Source organism: Schistocerca gregaria, chromosome 9, assembly GCF_023897955.1.
Source record: "Schistocerca gregaria isolate iqSchGreg1 chromosome 9, iqSchGreg1.2, whole genome shotgun sequence".
Taxonomy (NCBI): domain Eukaryota; kingdom Metazoa; phylum Arthropoda; class Insecta; order Orthoptera; family Acrididae; genus Schistocerca; species Schistocerca gregaria.
Genome location: NC_064928.1, coordinates 13,175,932 through 13,197,796, shown reverse-complemented (window position 1 = coordinate 13,197,796; position 21,865 = coordinate 13,175,932).

The following is a 21,865-nucleotide window of genomic DNA, read 5'->3' as shown; positions in this document are numbered from 1 at the left end:
CTATCAGAGTGTTGATGACACACAGAAATTGCATCGGGATTGAATACAACAGTCACCATGCGCACTCTCCTCCATGGGAGTAATTTCTGAAACAGTCTACGCTTTGATCGTTCCCTGGAAGACCAGTAGTAGTTTCCGATGCACATCTTGAGGCATTCTGAAATCTGTGGACTATTAGAGTGTTGATGAAACACAGAAATTGCATCGGTATTGAATACAACAGTCACCTTGAACACTTTTTCTCCATGGGAGTATTGTCTCTAACAGTCTACGCTTTGAACGTACCCTGGAAGACCAGTAGTAGTTACCGATGCACATCTGGTGGCATTCTGTAATATGTGGACTATCAGAGTGTTGATGAAACACAGAAATTGCATCGTGATTGAACACAACAGTCACCATGGGCACTTTCCTCCACAGAGTAATGTCTCAAACAGTCTACGCTTTGAACGTACCCTGGAAGACCAGTAGTAGTTACCGATGCACATCTGGTGGCATTCTGAAACCTGTGGACTACCAGGCTGTTGATGAAACACAGAAATTGCATCGGGATTGAATACAACAGTCACCATGCGCACTTTCCTCCACAGGAGTAATGTCTCAAACAGACTAGGCTTTGATAGTTCCCTGGAAGACCAGTAGTAGTTTCCGATGCACATCTGGTGGCATTCTGTAATCTGTGGACTATCAGAGTGTTGACGAAACACAGAAATTGCATCGGGACTGAAAACAACAGTCGCCATGCGCACTTTCCTTCACAGGAGTAATGTCTCAAACAGTCTACGCTTTGATCGTTCCCTGGAAGACCAGTAATAGTTTCCGATGCACTTCTGGTGGCATTCTGTAATCTGTGGACTATCAGAGTGTTGATGAAACACAGAAATTTAATCGGGATTGATTACAACAGTCACTATGCGCACCTTCCTCCATGGGAGTAATGTCTCAAAGAGTTTGCGCTTTGATCGTTCCCTCGATGACCAGTAGAAGTTTCCGATGCACATCTGGAGGCATTCTGTAATCTGTGGTCTATCAGAGTGTTGATGAAACACAGAAATTGCATCGGGATTGAATATAACAGTCGCCATGCGCACTTTCCTCCATGTTAGTAATGTCTCAAACAGTCTACGCTTTGATCGTTCCCTGGAAGACCAGTGGTAGTTTCAATGCACATCTGGAGGCATTCTGTAATCTGTGGACCTTCAAGGTGTTGATGAAACAGAGATATTGTATCGGGATTGAATACGACAGTCACCATGCGCACTTACCTTCATGTTAGTAATGTCTCGAACAGTCTACGTTTTGATCGTTCCATGGAAGACCAGTGGTAGTTTACAATGCACATCTGGAGGCATTCTGTAATCAGTGGACTATCAGAGTGTTGATGAAACACAGAAATTGCATCGGGATAGAATACAACAGTCACCATGCGCACATTCCACCACGGAAGTAATGTCTCAAACAGTCTGTGCTTTGATCGTTCCCTGGAAGACCAGTAGTGGGTTCCGATGCACATCTGGTGGCAGTCTGTAATCTGTGGACTATCTGAGTGTTGACGAAACCCAGAAATTGCATCGGGATTGAATACAACAGTCACCATGCGCACTCTCCTCCATCGGAGTAACGTCTCAAACAGTCCACGCTTTGATCGTTCCCTGGAAGACCAGTAGTGGTTTCCGATGCACATCTGGAGGCATTCTGAAATCTGTGGACTAACTGAGTGTTGATGAAACACAGAAACATCATCGGGATTGAATATAAAAGTCACCATGCGCACTTTATTTAATGTTAGTAACGTCTCTAACAGTCTACGCTTGGATCGTTCCCAGGAAGACCAGTAGTAGTTTCCGATGCACATCTGGAGCCATTCTGTAATCTGTGAAGTACCAGAGTGTTGATGAAACACAGAAATTGCATCGGGATTGAATACAACAGTCACCATACGCACTTTCCTCCATGAGAGTAATGTCTCAAAGAGTTTACGTTTTGATCGTTCCCTGGAAGACCGGTAGTAGTTTCCGATGCACATCTGGAGGCATTCTGTAATCTGTGGAGCATCAGAGTGTTGATGAAACACAGAAATTGCATCGGGATTGAATACAACAGTTACCATGCGCACCTTCCTCCATAGGAGTAATGTCTCAAAGAGTTTACGCTTTGATCGTTCCCTGGAAGAGCAGTAGCAGTTTCCGATGCACATCTGGAAGCATTCTGTAATCTGTGGACTATCAGAGTGTTGATGAAACTCAGAAATAGCATCGGGATTGAATACAACAGTCACCATGCGCACTTTCCTCCATGTTAGTAATTTCTCAAACAGTCTACGCTTCTATCGTTCCCTGGAAGACCAGTGGTAGTTTCCAATGCACATCTGGAGGCTTTCTGTAACCTGCGGACTATCACAGTGTTAATAAAACACAGACATTTCATCGGAATTGAATACAACAGTCACCATGCGCACTTTCCTCCATGGGAGTTATGTCTCAAACAGTCTACGCTTTGATCGTTCCCTGGAAAACCAGTAGTAGTCTCCGATGCACATCTGGAGGCATTCTGTAATCTGTGGACTATCAGAGTGTTGATGAATCACAGAAATTGCATCGGAATTGAATACAACAGTCACCATGCGCACTTTCCTACACGGGAGTAATGTCTCAAACAGTCTACGCTTTGATCGATCCCTGGAAGACCTGTAGTAGTTTACGATGCACATGTGGAGTCATTCCGTAATCTGTGGAAATTCAAAAGGTAAATGAAACACAGAAATTGCATCGGGAGTGAATACAACAGTCACCATCAGCACTTTCCTCCATGGGAGTAATGTCTGAAACAGTCTACGCTTTGATCGTTCCCAGGAAGACCAGTAGTAGTCTGTATGCACATCTGGAGTCAATCTGTACTCTGTGGACTTTCAGAGTGTTGATGAAAATCAGAAAGTGCATAGGGATTGAATACAACAGTCACCATGCGCACATTCGTCCACGGAAGTAATGTCTCAAACTGTCTACGCTTTCATCGTTCCCTGGAAGACCAGTGGTAGATTCCGATGCACATCTGGAGGCATTCTGTAATCTTTAGACTATCAGATTGTTGATGAAACACAGAAATTGCATCGGGATTGAATACAACAGTCACCATGCGCACTTTCTTCCATGGGAGTAATGTCTCTAACGGTCTACGCTTTGATCGCTCCCTGGAAGTCCAGTAGTAGTTTCCGATGCACGTCTGGTGGCAGTCTGTAATCTGTGGACTATCAGGGTGTTGACGAAACACAGAAATTGCATCGGGACTGAATACAACAGTCACCATGCGCACTTTCCTCCACGGGAGTAATGTCTCAAACAGTCTACGCTTGGATCGCTCCCAGGAAGACCAGTAGTAGTTTCCGATGCACATCTGGAGGCATTCTGTAATCTGTGGAGTACCAGAGTGTTGATGAAACACAGAAATTGCATCGGGATTGAATACAACAGTCACCATGCGCACTTTCCTCCACGGGAGTATTGTCTCAAATAGTCCACAATTTGATCGTTCCCTCGATGACCAGTAGTAGTTTCCGATGCACATCTGGTGGCATTCTGTAATCTGTGGACTATCAGAGTGTTGATGAAACACAGAAATTGCATCGGGATTGAATACAACAGTCACCATGCGCACTTTCCTATACGGGAAGTATGTCTCAAACAGTCTACGCTTTGATCGTTCCCTGGAAGACCAGTAGTAGCTTCCGATGCACATCTGGTGTCATTCTGTAATCTGTGGACTATCAGAGTGTTGATGAAACACAGAAATTGCATCGGGATTGAACACAACAGTCACCATGGGCACTTTCCTCCACGGAGTAATGTCTCAAACAGTCTACGCTTTGATCGTACCCTGGAAGACCAGTAGTAGTTTCCGATGCACATCTGGTGGCATTCTGAAACCTGTGGACTACCACACTGTTGATGAAACACAGAAATTGCATCGGGATTGAATACAACAGTCACCATGCGCACTTTCCTCCACAGGAGTAATGTCTCAAACAGACTAGGCTTTGATAGATCCCTGGAAGACCAGTAGTGGTTTCCTATGCACATCTATAGGCATTCTGTAATCTGTGGACCTTCAAAGTGTTGATGAGACACTGATATTGCATCGGGATTGAATACAACAGTCACCATGCGCACTTTCCTCCACCGGAGTAATGTCTCAAACAGTCTATACTTTGATCGTCCCCTGAAAGACCAGTGGTAGTTTCCGTTGCACATCTGGTGGCTTTCTGTAATCTGTGGACTATCAGTGTGTTGACGAAACACAGAAATTGCATCGGGATTGAAAACAACAGTCACCATGGGCACTTTCCTCCACAGGAGTAATGTCTCAAACTGTCTACGCTTTGATCGTTCCCTGGAAGACTAGTAGTAGTTTCCGATGCACTTCTGGTGGCATTCTGTAACCTGTGGACTATCAGAGTGTTGATGAAACACAGAAATTTAATCGGGATTGATTACAACAGTCACCATGCGCCCCTTCCTGCATGGGAGTAATGTCTGAAAGGGTTTGCGCTTTGATCGTTCCCTGGAAGACCAGTAGTAGTTTCCGATGCACAACTGGAGGCATTCTGTAATCTGTGGTCTATCAGAGTGTTGATGGAACACAGGAATTGCATCGGGATTCAATACAACAGTCACCATGCGACTCTCCGCCACAGGAGTAATGTCTCAAAGAGTCTAAGCTTTGATCGTTCCCTGGAAGACCAGTAGTAGTTTCCGAGGCACATCTGGTGGCATTCTGTAATCTGTGGACTATCAGAGTGTTGTCGGAACACAGAAATTGCATCGGGATTGAATACAACAGTCACCATGCGCACTTTCCTCCAAAGGAGTAATGACTCAAACAGTCAACGCTTTCATCGTTCCCTGGAAGACCAGTAGTAGTTTCCAAAGCACATCTGGAGGCATTCTGTAACCTGTGGACTATCAGAGTGTTAATAAAACACAGAAATTTCGTCGGGGTTGAATACAACAGTCACCATGCGCACTTTCCTCCATGGGAGTAATGTCTCAAACAGTCTACGCTTTGATCGTTCCCTGGAAAACCAGTAGTAGTTTCCGATGCACATCTGGAGGCATTCTGTAATCTGTGGACTATCAGAGTGTTGATGAATCACAGAAATTGCATCGGGATTGAATACAACAGTCACCATGCGCACTTTCCTCCACGGGAGTAATGTCTCAAACAGTCTACGCTTTGATCGCTCCCTGGAAGACCAGTAGTAGTTTCAATGCACATCTGGAGGCAATCTGTACTCTGTGGACTTTCAGAGTGTTGATGAAAATCAGAAAGTGTTTCGGGATTGAATACAACAGTCACCATGCGCACTTTCCTCCACGGAAGTAATGTCTCAAACTGTCTACGCTTTGATCGTTCCCTGGAAGACCAGTGGTAGATTCCGATGCACATCTGGAGGCATTCTGTAATCTGTGGACTATCAGATTGTTGATGAAACACAGAAATTGCATCGGGATTGAATACAACAGTCACCATGAGCACTTTCCTCCATGGGAGTAATGTCTCTAACGGTCTACGCTTTGATCGCTCCCTGGAAGTCCAGTAGTAGTTTCCGATGCACGTCTGGTGGCATTCTGTAATCTGTGGACTATCAGGGTGTTGATGAAACACAGAAATTGCATCGGGACTGAATACAACAGTCACCATGCGCACTTTCCTCCACGGGAGTAATGTCTCAAACAGTCTACGCTTGGATCGTTCCCAGGAAGACCAGTTGTAGTTTCCGATGCACATCTGGAGGCATTCTGTAATCTGTGGACTATCAGAGTGTTGATGAGACACAGAAATTGCATCGGGATTTAATACAACAGTCACCATGCGCACTTTCCTCCACGGGAGTATTGTCTCAAAAAGTCCACACTTTGATCGTTCCCTCGATGACCAGTAGTAGTTTCCGATGCACATCTGGTGGCATTCTGTAATCTGTGGACTATCAGAGTGTTGATGAAACACAGAAATTGCATCTGGATTGAATACAACAGTCACCATGCGCACATTCCTCTACGGGAAGTATGTCTCAAACAGTCTACGCTTTGATCGTTCCCTGGAAGACCAGTAGTAGCTTCCGATGCACATCTGGTGGCATTCTGTAATCTGTGGACTATCAGAGTGTTGAAGAAACACCGAAATTGCATCGGGATTGAACACAACAGTCACCATGGGCACTTTCCACCACGGGGTAATGTCTCAAACAGTCTACGTTTTGATCGTACCCTGGAAGACCAGTAGTAGTTTCCGATGCACATCTGGTGGCATTCTGAAACCTGTGGACTACCAGACTGTTGATGAAACACAGAAATTGCATCGGGATTGAATACAACAGTCACCATGCGCACTTTTCTCCACAGGAGTAATGTCTCAAACAGACTAGGCTTTGATAGTCCCCTGGAAGACCAGTAGTAGTGTCCTATGCACATCTATAGGCATTCTGTAATCTGTGGACCTTCAAAGTGTTGATGAAACACTGATATTGCATCGGGATTGAATACAACAGTCACCATGCGCTGTTTCCTCCACCGGAGTAATGTCTCAAACAGTCTATGCTTTCATCGTTCCCTGAAAGACCAGTAGTAGTTTCCGATGCACATCTGGTGGCATTCTGTAATCTGTGGACTATCAGAGTGTTGACGAAACACAGAAATTGCATCGGGATTGAAAACAACAGTCACCATGCGCACTTTCCTCCACAGGAGTAATGTCTCAAACTGTCTACGCATTGATCGTTCCCTGGAAGAGCAGTAGTAATTTCCGATGCACTTCTGGTGGCATTCAGTAATCTGTGGACTATCAGAGGGTTGATGAAACACAGAAATTTAATCGGGACTGATTACAACAGTCACCATGCGCCCCTTCCTCCATGGGAGTAATGTCTGAAAGAGTTTGCGCTTTGATCGTTCCCTGCAAGACGAGTAGTAGTTTCCGATGCACAACTGGAGGCATTCTGTAATCTGTGGTCCATCAGAGTGTTGATGAAACACAGAAATTGCATCGGGATTGAATATAACAGTCACCATGCGCACTTTCCTCCAAGTTAGCAATGTCTCAAACAGTCTACGCTTTGAACGTTCCCTGGAAGACCATTGGTAGTTTCCAATGCACATCTGGATTCATTCTGTAATCTGTGGACCTTCAAGGTGTTGATGAAACACAGATATTGCATCGGGATTGAATACAACAGTCACCATGCGCACTCTCCTCCATGGGAGTAATGTCTCAAAGAGTCTACGCTTTGATCGTTCCTTGGAAGACCAGTAGTAGTTTCCGATGCACATCTGGAGGCATTCTGTATTCTGTGGAGTATCAGAGTGTTGATGAAACACAGAAATTGCATCGGGATTGAATACAACAAATAATATGCGCACCTTCCTCCATGGGAGTAATGTCTCAAAAAGTTTACGCTTTGATCGTTCCCTGGAAGACCAGTATTAGTTTCCGATGCACATCTGGAGGCATTCTGTAACCTGTTTACTATCAGAGTGTTGATGAAACACAGAAATTGCATCGGGATTGAATATAGATGTCACCATGCGCACTTTCCTCCATGTTAGTAATGTTTCTAACAGTCTACGATTTGATCGTTCCCTGGAAGAACAGTGGTAGTTTCCAATGCACATTTGGAGGCATATTGTAATCTGTGGACTATCAGAGTGTTGATGAAACACATAAATTGCATCGGGATTGAATACAACAGTCACCATGCGCACTTTCCTCCATGGGAGTAATGTCTGAAACAGTCCACGCTTTGATCGCTCCCTCGATGACCAGTAGTAGTTTCCGATGCACATCTGGTGCCATTCTGTAATCTTTGGACTATCAGAGTGTTGATGAAACACAGAAATTGCATTGGGATTGAATACAACAGTCACCATGGGCACTTTCCTCAACGGGAGTAATGTCTCAAAGAGTCTATGCTTTGAACGTACAATGGAAGACCAGTAGTAGTTTCCGATGCACATCTGGTGGCATTCTGAAACCTTTGGACTACCAGACTGTTGATGAAACACAGAAATTGCAACGGGATTGATTACAACAGTCACCATACGCACTTTCCTCCAAGTTAGTAATGTCTCAAACAGTCTACGCTTTGATCGTTCCCTGGAAGACCAGTGGTAGTTTCCATTGCACATCTGGAAGCATTCTGTAAACTGTGGACCTTCAAGGTGTTGATGAAACACAGATATTGCATCTGGATTGAATACAACAGTCACCATGCGCACTCTCCCCCATGGGAGAAACGTCTCAAACAGTCCACGCTTTGATCGTTCCCTGGAAGACCAGTAGTAGTTACCGATGCACATTTGGAGGCATTCTGAAGTCTGTGGACTAACTGAGTGTTGATGAAACACAGAAATATCATCGGGATTGAATACAACAGTCACCATGCGCACTTTATTCCATGGGAGTAATGTCTCAAAGAGTTTACGCTTGATCATTCCCTGGAAGACCAGTAGTAGTTTCCGATGCACATTTGGAGGCATTCTGTAATCTGTGGAGTATCAGAGTGTTGATGAAACACAGAAATTGCATCGGGATTGAATACAACAGTTACCATGCGCACCTTCCTCTACAGGAGTAATGTCTCAAAGAGTTTACGCTTTGATCTTTCCCTGGAAGACCAGTAGCAGTTTCCGATGCACATCTGGAGGCATTCTGTAATCTGTGGACTATCAGAGTGTTGATGAAACACAGAAATTTAATCGGGATTGGTTACAACAGTCACCATGCGCCCCTTCCTCCATGGGAGTAATGTCTGAAAGAGTTTGCGCATTGATCGTTCCCTAGAAGACCAGTGGTAGCTTCCGATGCACAACTGGAGGCATTCTGTAATCTGTGGACTATCAGAGTGTTGATGAAACACAGGAATTGCATCGGGATTGAATACAACAGTCACCATGCGACTCTCCGCCACAGGAGTAATGTCTCAAAGAGTCTATGCTTTGATCGTTCCCTGGAAGACCAGCAGTAGTTTCCGATGCACATCTGGTGGCATTCTGTAATCTGTGGACTATGAGAGTGTTGACGAAACACAGGAATTGCATCGGGATTGAATACAACAGTCACCATGCGACTCTCCGCCACAGGAGTAACGTCTCAAAGAGTCTATGCTTTGATCGTTCCCTGGAAGACCAGTAGTAGTTTCCAAAGCACATCTGGAGGCATTCTGTAACCTGTGGACTATCAGAGTGTTAATAAAACACAGATATTTCATCGGGATTGAAAACGACAGTCAACATGCGCACTTTCCTCCATGGGAGTAATGTCTCAAACAGTCTACGCTTTGATCGTTCCCTGGAAAACCAGTAGTAGTTTCCGATACACATCTGGAGGCATTCTGTAATCTGTGGACTATCAGAGTGTTGATGAATCACAGAAATTGCATCGGGATTGAATACAACAGTCACCATGCACACTTTCCTCCACGGGAGTAATGTCTCAAACAGTCTACGCTTGGTCGTTCCGAGGAAGACCAGTAGTAGTCTCCGATGCACATCTGGAGGCATTCTGTAATCTGTGGAGTACCAGAGTGTTGATGAAACACAGAAATTGCATCGTGATTGAATACACCATTCACCATGCGCACTTTCCTCCATAGGAGTAATGTCTCAAACAGTCTACGCTTTGATCGTTCCCTGGAAGACCAGTAGTAGTATCCAAAGCACATCTGGGAACATTCTGTAATCTGTGGACTATCAGAGTGTTGATGAGATACTGAAATTGCATCGGGATTGAACACAACAGTCACCATGGGCACTTTCCTATACGGAGTAATGTCTCAAACAGTCTACGTTTTTATCGTACCCTGGAAGACCAGTAGTAGTTTCCGATGCACATCTGGTGGCATTCTGAAACCTGTGGACTACCAGACTGTTGATGAAACACAGAAATTGCATCGGGATTGAATACAACAGTCACCATGCGCACTTTCCTCCACAGCAGTAATGTCTCAAACAGACTAGGCTTTGATAGTTCCCTGGAAGACCAGTAGTAGTTTCCGATGCACATCTGGTGGCATTCTGAAACCTGTGGACTACCATACTGTTGATAAAACACAGAAATTGCATCGGGATTGAATACAACAGTCACCATGCGCACTTTCCTCCAAGTTAGTGATGTCTCAAACAGTCTACGCTTTGATCGTTCCCTGGAAGACCAGTAGTAGATTCCGATGCACATCTGGAGGCATTCTGTAATCTGTGGAGTACCAGAGTGTAGATGAAACACAGAAATTTCATCGGGATTGAATACAACAGTCACCATGCGCACTTTCCTCCACGGGAGTAATGTCTCAAAGAGTTTACGCTTTGATCGTTCCCTGGAAGACCAGTAGTAGTTTCCGATGCACTTCTGGTGGCATTCTGTAATCTGTGGACTATCAGAGTGTTGAAGAAACACCGAAATTGCATCGGGATTGAACACAACAGTCACCATGGGCACTTTCCACCACGGGGTAATGTCTCAAACAGTCTACGTTTTGATCGTACCCTGGAAGACCAGTAGTAGTTTCCGATGCACATCTGGTGGCATTCTGAAACCTGTGGACTACCAGACTGTTGATGAAACACAGAAATTGCATCGGGATTGAATACAACAGTCACCATGCGCACTTTTCTCCACAGGAGTAATGTCTCAAACAGACTAGGCTTTGATAGTCCCCTGGAAGACCAGTAGTAGTGTCCTATGCACATCTATAGGCATTCTGTAATCTGTGGACCTTCAAAGTGTTGATGAAACACTGATATTGCATCGGGATTGAATACAACAGTCACCATGCGCTGTTTCCTCCACCGGAGTAATGTCTCAAACAGTCTATGCTTTCATCGTTCCCTGAAAGACCAGTAGTAGTTTCCGATGCACATCTGGTGGCATTCTGTAATCTGTGGACTATCAGAGTGTTGACGAAACACAGAAATTGCATCGGGATTGAAAACAACAGTCACCATGCGCACTTTCCTCCACAGGAGTAATGTCTCAAACTGTCTACGCATTGATCGTTCCCTGGAAGAGCAGTAGTAATTTCCGATGCACTTCTGGTGGCATTCAGTAATCTGTGGACTATCAGAGGGTTGATGAAACACAGAAATTTAATCGGGACTGATTACAACAGTCACCATGCGCCCCTTCCTCCATGGGAGTAATGTCTGAAAGAGTTTGCGCTTTGATCGTTCCCTGCAAGACGAGTAGTAGTTTCCGATGCACAACTGGAGGCATTCTGTAATCTGTGGTCCATCAGAGTGTTGATGAAACACAGAAATTGCATCGGGATTGAATATAACAGTCACCATGCGCACTTTCCTCCAAGTTAGCAATGTCTCAAACAGTCTACGCTTTGAACGTTCCCTGGAAGACCATTGGTAGTTTCCAATGCACATCTGGATTCATTCTGTAATCTGTGGACCTTCAAGGTGTTGATGAAACACAGATATTGCATCGGGATTGAATACAACAGTCACCATGCGCACTCTCCTCCATGGGAGTAATGTCTCAAAGAGTCTACGCTTTGATCGTTCCTTGGAAGACCAGTAGTAGTTTCCGATGCACATCTGGAGGCATTCTGTATTCTGTGGAGTATCAGAGTGTTGATGAAACACAGAAATTGCATCGGGATTGAATACAACAAATAATATGCGCACCTTCCTCCATGGGAGTAATGTCTCAAAAAGTTTACGCTTTGATCGTTCCCTGGAAGACCAGTATTAGTTTCCGATGCACATCTGGAGGCATTCTGTAACCTGTTTACTATCAGAGTGTTGATGAAACACAGAAATTGCATCGGGATTGAATATAGATGTCACCATGCGCACTTTCCTCCATGTTAGTAATGTTTCTAACAGTCTACGATTTGATCGTTCCCTGGAAGAACAGTGGTAGTTTCCAATGCACATTTGGAGGCATATTGTAATCTGTGGACTATCAGAGTGTTGATGAAACACATAAATTGCATCGGGATTGAATACAACAGTCACCATGCGCACTTTCCTCCATGGGAGTAATGTCTGAAACAGTCCACGCTTTGATCGCTCCCTCGATGACCAGTAGTAGTTTCCGATGCACATCTGGTGCCATTCTGTAATCTTTGGACTATCAGAGTGTTGATGAAACACAGAAATTGCATTGGGATTGAATACAACAGTCACCATGGGCACTTTCCTCAACGGGAGTAATGTCTCAAAGAGTCTATGCTTTGAACGTACAATGGAAGACCAGTAGTAGTTTCCGATGCACATCTGGTGGCATTCTGAAACCTTTGGACTACCAGACTGTTGATGAAACACAGAAATTGCAACGGGATTGATTACAACAGTCACCATACGCACTTTCCTCCAAGTTAGTAATGTCTCAAACAGTCTACGCTTTGATCGTTCCCTGGAAGACCAGTGGTAGTTTCCATTGCACATCTGGAAGCATTCTGTAAACTGTGGACCTTCAAGGTGTTGATGAAACACAGATATTGCATCTGGATTGAATACAACAGTCACCATGCGCACTCTCCCCCATGGGAGAAACGTCTCAAACAGTCCACGCTTTGATCGTTCCCTGGAAGACCAGTAGTAGTTACCGATGCACATTTGGAGGCATTCTGAAGTCTGTGGACTAACTGAGTGTTGATGAAACACAGAAATATCATCGGGATTGAATACAACAGTCACCATGCGCACTTTATTCCATGGGAGTAATGTCTCAAAGAGTTTACGCTTGATCATTCCCTGGAAGACCAGTAGTAGTTTCCGATGCACATTTGGAGGCATTCTGTAATCTGTGGAGTATCAGAGTGTTGATGAAACACAGAAATTGCATCGGGATTGAATACAACAGTTACCATGCGCACCTTCCTCTACAGGAGTAATGTCTCAAAGAGTTTACGCTTTGATCTTTCCCTGGAAGACCAGTAGCAGTTTCCGATGCACATCTGGAGGCATTCTGTAATCTGTGGACTATCAGAGTGTTGATGAAACACAGAAATTTAATCGGGATTGGTTACAACAGTCACCATGCGCCCCTTCCTCCATGGGAGTAATGTCTGAAAGAGTTTGCGCATTGATCGTTCCCTAGAAGACCAGTGGTAGCTTCCGATGCACAACTGGAGGCATTCTGTAATCTGTGGACTATCAGAGTGTTGATGAAACACAGGAATTGCATCGGGATTGAATACAACAGTCACCATGCGACTCTCCGCCACAGGAGTAACGTCTCAAAGAGTCTATGCTTTGATCGTTCCCTGGAAGACCAGCAGTAGTTTCCGATGCACATCTGGTGGCATTCTGTAATCTGTGGACTATGAGAGTGTTGACGAAACACAGGAATTGCATCGGGATTGAATACAACAGTCACCATGCGACTCTCCGCCACAGGAGTAACGTCTCAAAGAGTCTATGCTTTGATCGTTCCCTGGAAGACCAGTAGTAGTTTCCAAAGCACATCTGGAGGCATTCTGTAACCTGTGGACTATCAGAGTGTTAATAAAACACAGATATTTCATCGGGATTGAAAACGACAGTCAACATGCGCACTTTCCTCCATGGGAGTAATGTCTCAAACAGTCTACGCTTTGATCGTTCCCTGGAAAACCAGTAGTAGTTTCCGATACACATCTGGAGGCATTCTGTAATCTGTGGACTATCAGAGTGTTGATGAATCACAGAAATTGCATCGGGATTGAATACAACAGTCACCATGCACACTTTCCTCCACGGGAGTAATGTCTCAAACAGTCTACGCTTGGTCGTTCCGAGGAAGACCAGTAGTAGTCTCCGATGCACATCTGGAGGCATTCTGTAATCTGTGGAGTACCAGAGTGTTGATGAAACACAGAAATTGCATCGTGATTGAATACACCATTCACCATGCGCACTTTCCTCCATAGGAGTAATGTCTCAAACAGTCTACGCTTTGATCGTTCCCTGGAAGACCAGTAGTAGTATCCAAAGCACATCTGGGAACATTCTGTAATCTGTGGACTATCAGAGTGTTGATGAGATACTGAAATTGCATCGGGATTGAACACAACAGTCACCATGGGCACTTTCCTATACGGAGTAATGTCTCAAACAGTCTACGTTTTTATCGTACCCTGGAAGACCAGTAGTAGTTTCCGATGCACATCTGGTGGCATTCTGAAACCTGTGGACTACCAGACTGTTGATGAAACACAGAAATTGCATCGGGATTGAATACAACAGTCACCATGCGCACTTTCCTCCACAGCAGTAATGTCTCAAACAGACTAGGCTTTGATAGTTCCCTGGAAGACCAGTAGTAGTTTCCGATGCACATCTGGTGGCATTCTGAAACCTGTGGACTACCATACTGTTGATAAAACACAGAAATTGCATCGGGATTGAATACAACAGTCACCATGCGCACTTTCCTCCAAGTTAGTGATGTCTCAAACAGTCTACGCTTTGATCGTTCCCTGGAAGACCAGTAGTAGATTCCGATGCACATCTGGAGGCATTCTGTAATCTGTGGAGTACCAGAGTGTAGATGAAACACAGAAATTTCATCGGGATTGAATACAACAGTCACCATGCGCACTTTCCTCCACGGGAGTAATGTCTCAAAGAGTTTACGCTTTGATCGTTCCCTGGAAGACCAGTAGTAGTTTCCGATGCACAACTGGAGGCATTCTGTAATCTGTGGAGTATCAGAGTGTTGATGAAACACAGAAATTGCATCGGGATTGAGTACAACACTTACCATGCGCACCTTCCTCTATATTAGTAATGTCTCAAAGAGTTCACGCTTTCATCGTTCCCTGGAAGACCAGTAGTAGTTTCCGATGCACATCTGGTGGCATTCTGAAACCTGTGGACTACCATACTGTTGATAAAACACAGAAATTGAATCGGGATTGAATACACCATTCACCATGCGCACTTTCCTCCACAGGAGTAATGTCTCAAACAGTCTACGCTTTGATCGTTCCCTGGAAGACCAGTAGTAGTATCCAAAGCACATCTGGGAACATTCTGTAATCTGTGGACAATCAGAGTGTTGATGAGATACAGAAATTGCATCGGGATTGAACACAACAGTCACCATGGGCACTTTCCTATACGGAGTAATGTCTCAAACAGTCTACGTTTTGATCGTACCCTGGAAGACCAGTAGTAGTTTCCGATGCACATCTGGTGGCATTCTGAAACCTGTGGACTACCAGACTGTTGATGAAACACAGAAATTGCATCGGGATTGAATACAACAGTCACCATGCGGACTTTCCTCCACAGCAGTAATGTCTCAAACAGACTAGGCTTTGATAGTTCCCTGGAAGACCAGTAGTAGTTTCCTATGCACATCTATAGGCATTCTGTAATCTGTGGACCTTCAAAGTGTTGATGAAACACTGATATTGCATCGGGATTGAATACAACAGTCACCATGCGCACTTTCCTCCACTGGAGTAATGTCTGAAACAGTCTATGCTTTGATCGTTCCCTGAAAGACCAGTAGTAGTTTCCGATGCACATCTGGTGGCATTCTGTAACCTGTGGACTATCAGAGTGTTGATGAATCACAGAAATTGCATCGGGACTGAATACAACAGTCACCATGCGCACTTTCCTCCACGGGAGTAATGTCTCAAACAGTCTACGCTTTGATCATTCCCTGGAAGACCAGTAGTAGTTTCCGATGCACATTTGGAGGCATTCTGTAATCTGTGGAGTATCAGAGTGTTGATGAAACACAGAAATTGCATCGGGATTGAATACAACAGTTACCATGCGCACCTTCCTCTATAGGAGTAATGTCTCAAAGAGTTTACGCTTTGATCTTTCCCTGGAAGACCAGTAGCAGTTTCCGATGCACATCTGGAGGCACTCTGTAATCTGTGGACTATCAGAGTGTTGATGAAACACAGAAATTTAATCGGGATTGATTACAACAGTCACCATGCGCCCCTTCCTCCATGGGAATAATGTCTGAAAGAGTTTGCGCTTTAATCGTTCCCTAGAAGACCAGTGGTAGCTTCCGATGCACAACTGGAGGCATTCTGTAATCTGTGGTCTATCAGAGTGTTGACGAAACACAGGAATTGCATCGGGAATGAATACAACAGTCACCATGCGACTCACCGCCACAGGAGTAACGTCTCAAAGAGTCTATTCTTTGATCGTTCCCTGGAAGACCAGTAGTAGTTTCCAAAGCACATCTGGAGGCATTCTGTAACCTGTGGAATATCAGAGTGTTAATAAAACACAGATATTTTATCGGGATTGAATACAACAGTCAACATACGCACTTTCCTCCATGCGAGTAATGTCTCAAACAGTCTACGATTTGATCGTTCCCTGGAAAACCAGTAGTAGTTTCCGATGCACATCTGGAGGCATTCTGTAATCTGTGGACTATCAGAGTGTTGATGAATCACAGAAATTGCATCGGGATTGAATACAACAGTCACCATGCGCACCTTCCTCCACGGGAGTAATGTCTCAAACAGTCTACGCTTTGATCGTTCCCTGGAAGACCTGTAGTAGTTTCCGATGCACATCTGGACTCATTCTGGTATCTGTGGACTATCAGAGTGTTGATGAAACACAGAAATTGCATCGGGATTGAATACAACAGTCGCCATGTGCAGTTTCCTCCGCGGGAGTATTGTCTCAAACAGTCTACGCTTTGATCGATCACTTAAAGACCTGTAGTTGTTTCCGATGCATATGTGGAGGCATTCTGTAATCTGAGGACCTTCAAAATGTTGATGAAACACAGAAATTGCATCGGGAGTGAATACAACAGTCACCATCCGCACTTTCCTCCATGGGAGTAATGTCTCAAACAGTCTACGCTTTGATCGTTCCCTGGAAGACCAGTGGTAGATTCCGATGCACATCTGGAGGCATTCTGCAATCTGTGGACCATCAGATTGTTGATGAAACACAGAAATTGCATCGGGATTGAATACAACAGTCAACATGCGCACTTTCCTCCATGGGAGTAATGTCTCTGACGGTCTATGCTTTGATCGCTCCCTGGAAGTCCAGTAGTAGTTTCAGATGCACGTCTGGTGGCATTTTGTAATCTGTGGACTATCAGATTGTTGATGAAACACAGAAATTGCATCGGGACTGAATACAACAGTCACCATGCACACTTTCCTCCACGGGAGTAATGTCTCAAACAGTCTACGCTTGGTCGTTCCGAGGAAGACCAGTAGTAGTCTCCGATGCACATCTGGAGGCATTCTGTAATCTGTGGAGTACCAGAGTGTTGATGAAACACAGAAATTGCATCGGGATTGAATACACCATTAACCATGCGCACTTTCCTCCACAGGAGTAATGTCTCAAACAGTCTACGCTTTGATCGTTCCCTGGAAGACCAGTAGTAGTATCCAAAGCACATCTGGGAACATTCTGTAATCTGTGGACTATCAGAGTGTTGATGAGATACAGAAATTGCATCGGGATTGAACACAACAGTCACCATGGGCACTTTCCTATACGGAGTAATGTCTCAAACAGTCTACGTTTTGATCGTACCCTGGAAGACCAGTAGTAGTTTCCGATGCACATCTGGTGGCATTCTGAAACCTGTGGACTACCAGACTGTTGATGAAACACAGAAATTGCATCGGGATTGAATACCACAGTCACCATGCGCACTTTCCTCCACAGCAGTAATGTCTCAAACAGACTAGGCTTTGATAGTTCCCTGGAAGACCAGTAGTAGTTTCCTATGCACATCTATAGGCATTCTGTAATCTGTGGACCTTCAAAGTGTTGATGAAACACTGATATTGCATCGGGATTGAATACAACAGTCACCATGCGCACTTTCCTCCACTGGAGTAATGTCTGAAACAGTCTATGCTTTGATCGTTCCCTGAAAGACCAGTAGTAGTTTCCGATGCACATCTGGTGGCATTCTGTAACCTGTGGGCTATCAGAGTGTTGATGAATCACAGAAATTGCATCGGGATTGAATACAACAGTCACCATGCGCACTTTCCTCCACGGGAGTAATGTCTCAAACAGTCTACGCTTTGATCGTTCCCTGGAAGACCAGTAGTAGTTTCCGATGCACATCTGGACTCATTCTGTAATCTGTGGACTATCAGAGTGTTGATGAAACACAGAAATTGCATCGGGATTGAATACAACAGTCGCCATGCGCACTTTATTCCATGGGAGTAATGTATCAAAGAGTTTACGCTTGATCATTCCCTGGAAGACCAGTAGTAGTTTCCGATGCACATTTGGAGGCATTCTGTAATCTGTGGAGTATCAGAGTGTTGATGAAACACAGAAATTGCATCGGGATTGAATACAACAGGTACCATGCGCACCTTCCTCTATAGGAGTAATGTCTCAAAGAGTTTACGCTTTGATCTTTCCCTGGAAGACCAGCAGCAGTTTCCGATGCACATCTGGAGGCATTCTGTAATCTGTGGACTATCAGAGTGTTGATGAAACACAGAAATTTAATCGGGATTGATTACAACAGTCACCATGCGCCCCTTCCTCCATGGGAGTAATGTCTGAAAGAGTTTGCGCTTTGATCGTTCCCTAGAAGACCAGTGGTAGCTTCCGATGCACAACTGGAGGCATTCTGTAATCTGTGGTCTATCAGAGTGTTGATGAAACACAGGAATTGCATCGGGATTGAATACAACAGTCACCATGCGACTCTCCGCCACAGGAGTAATGTCTCAAAGAGTCTATGCTTTGATCGTTCCCTTGAAGACCAGCAGTAGTTTCCGATGCACATCTGGTGGCATTCTGTAATCTGTGGACTATGAGAGTGTTGACGAAACACAGGAATTGCATCGGGAATGAATACAACAGTCACCATGCGACTCACCGCCACAGGAGTAACGTCTCAAAGAGTCTATGCTTTGTTCGTTCCCTGGAAGACCAGTAGTAGTTTCCAAAGCACATCTGGAGGCATTCTGTAACCTGTGGAATATCAGAGTGTTAATAAAACACAGATATTTCATCGGGATTGAATACAACAGTCAACATGCGCACTTTCCTCCATGCGAGTAATGTCTCAAACAGTCTACGCTTTGATCGTTCCCTGGAAAACCAGTAGTAGTTTCCGATGCACATCTGGAGGCATTCTGTAATCTGTGGACTATCAGAGTGTTGATGAATCACAGAAATTGCATCGGGATTGAATACAACAGTCACCATGCGCACTTTCCTCCACGGGAGTAATGTCTCAAACAGTCTACGCTTTGATCGTTCCCTGGAAGACCAGTAGTAGTTTCCGATGCACATCTGGACTCATTCTGGTATCTGTGGACTATCAGAGTGTTGATGAAACACAGAAATTGCATCGGGATTGAATACAACAGTCGCCATGCGCACTTTCCTCCACGGGAGTATTGTCTCAAACAGTCTACGCTTTGATCGATCACTTAAAGACCTGTAGTTGTTTCCGATGCATATGTGGAGGCATTCTGTAATCTGAGGACCTTCTAAATGTTGATGAAACACAGAAATTGCATCGGGAGTGAATACAACAGGCACCATCCGCACTTTCCTCCATGGGAGTAATGTCTCAAACAGTCTACGCTTTGATCGTTCCCTGGAAGACCAGTGGTAGATTCCGATGCACATCTGGAGGCATTCTGCAATCTGTGGACCATCAGATTGTTGATGAAACACAGAAATTGCATCGGGATTGAATACAACAGTCAACATGCGCACTTTCCTCCATGGGAGTAATGTCTCTAACGGTCTATGCTTTGATCGCTCCCTGGAAGTCCAGTAGTAGTTTCAGATGCACGTCTGGTGGCATTTTGTAATCTGTGGACTATCAGATTGTTGATGAAACACAGAAATTGCATCGGGACTGAATACAACAGTCACCATGCACACTTTCCTCCAAGGGGGTAATGTCTCAAACAGTCTACGCTTGGTCGTTCCGAGGAAGACCAGTAGTAGTCTCCGATGCACATCTGGAGGCATTCTGTAATCTGTGGAGTACCAGAGTGTTGATGAAACACAGAAATTGAATCGGGATTGAATACACCATTCACCATGCGCACTTCCCTCCACAGGAGTAATGTCTCAAACAGTCTACGCTTTGATCGTTCCCTGGAAGACCAGTAGTAGTATCCAAAGCACATCTGGGAACATTCTGTAATCTGTCGACTATCAGAGTGTTGATGAGATACAGAAATTGCATCGGGATTGAACAAAACAGTCACCATGGGCACTTTCCTATACGGAGTAATGTCTCAAACAGTCTACGTTTTGATCGTACCCTGGAAGACCAGTAGTAGTTTCCGATGCACATCTGGACTCATTCTGGTATCTGTGGACTATCAGAGTGTTGATGAAACACAGAAATTGCATCGGGATTGAATACAACAGTCAACATGCGCACTTTCCTCCACTGGAGTAATGTCTGAAACAGTCTATGCTTTGATCGTTCCCTGAAAGACCAGTAGTAGTTTCCGATGCACATCTGGTGGCATTCAGTAATCTGTGGACTATCAGAGTGTTGACGAAACACAGAAATTGCATCGGGATTGAAAACAACAGTCACCATGCGCACTTTCCTCCACAGGAGCAATGTCTCAAACTGTCTACGCTTTGATCGTTCCCTGGAATACCAGTGGTAGTTTCCAATGCACATCAGGAGGCATTTTGTAATCTGTGGACTATCAGAGTGTTGATGAAACACATAAATTGCATCGGGATTGAATACAACAGTCACCATGCGCACTTTCCTCCATTGGAGTAATGTCTAAAACAGTCCTCGCTTTGATCGTTCCCTCAATGACCAGTAGTAGTTTCCGATGCACATCTGGTGCCATTCTGTAATCTGTGGACTATCAGAGTGTTGATGAAACACAGAAATTGCATCGGGATTGAATACAACAGTCACCATGGGCACTTTCCTCCACGGGAGTAATGTCTCAAACAGTCTATGCTTTGAACGTACCCTGGATCACCAGTAGTAGTTTCCGATGCACATCTGGTGGCATTCTGAAACCTGTGGACTACCATACTGTTGATAAAACACAGAAATTGCATCGGGATTGAATACAACAGTCACCATGCGCACTTTCCTCCAAGTTAGTGATGTCTCAAACAGTCTACGCTTTGATCGTTCCCTGGAAGACCAGTGGTAGTTTCCAATGCACATCTGGAGCCATTCTGTAATCTGTGGACCTTCAAGGTGTTGATGAAACACAGATATTGCATCGGGATTGAATACAACAGTCACCATGCGCACTCTCCTCCATGGGAATAACGTCTCAAACAGTCCACGCTTTGATCGTTCCCTGCAAGACCAGTAGTAGTTACCGATGCACATCTGGAGGCATTCTGAAGTCTGTGGACTAACTGAGTGTTGATGAAACACAGAAATATCATCGGGATTGAATACAACAGTCACCATGCGCACTTTATTCCATGGGAGTAATGTCTCTAACAGTCTACGCTTGGATCGTTCCCAGGAAGACCAGTAGTAGATTCCGATGCACATCTGGAGGCATTCTGTAATCTGTGGAGTACCAGAGTGTAGATGAAACACAGAAATTTCATCGGGATTGAATACAACAGTCACCATGCACACTTTCCTCCATTGGAGTAATGTCTCAAAGAGTTTACGCTTTGATCGTTCCCAGGAAGACCAGTAGTAGTTTCCGATGCACATCTGGAGGCATTCTGTAATCTGTGGAGTATCAGAGTGTTGATGAAACACAGAAATTGCATCGGGATTGAGTACAACAGTTACCATGCGCACTTTCCTCTATAGGAGTAATGTCTCAAAGAGTTTACGCTTTCATCGTTCCCTGGAAGACCAGTAGCAGTTTCCGATGCACATCTGGAGGCATTCTGTAATCTGTGGCCTA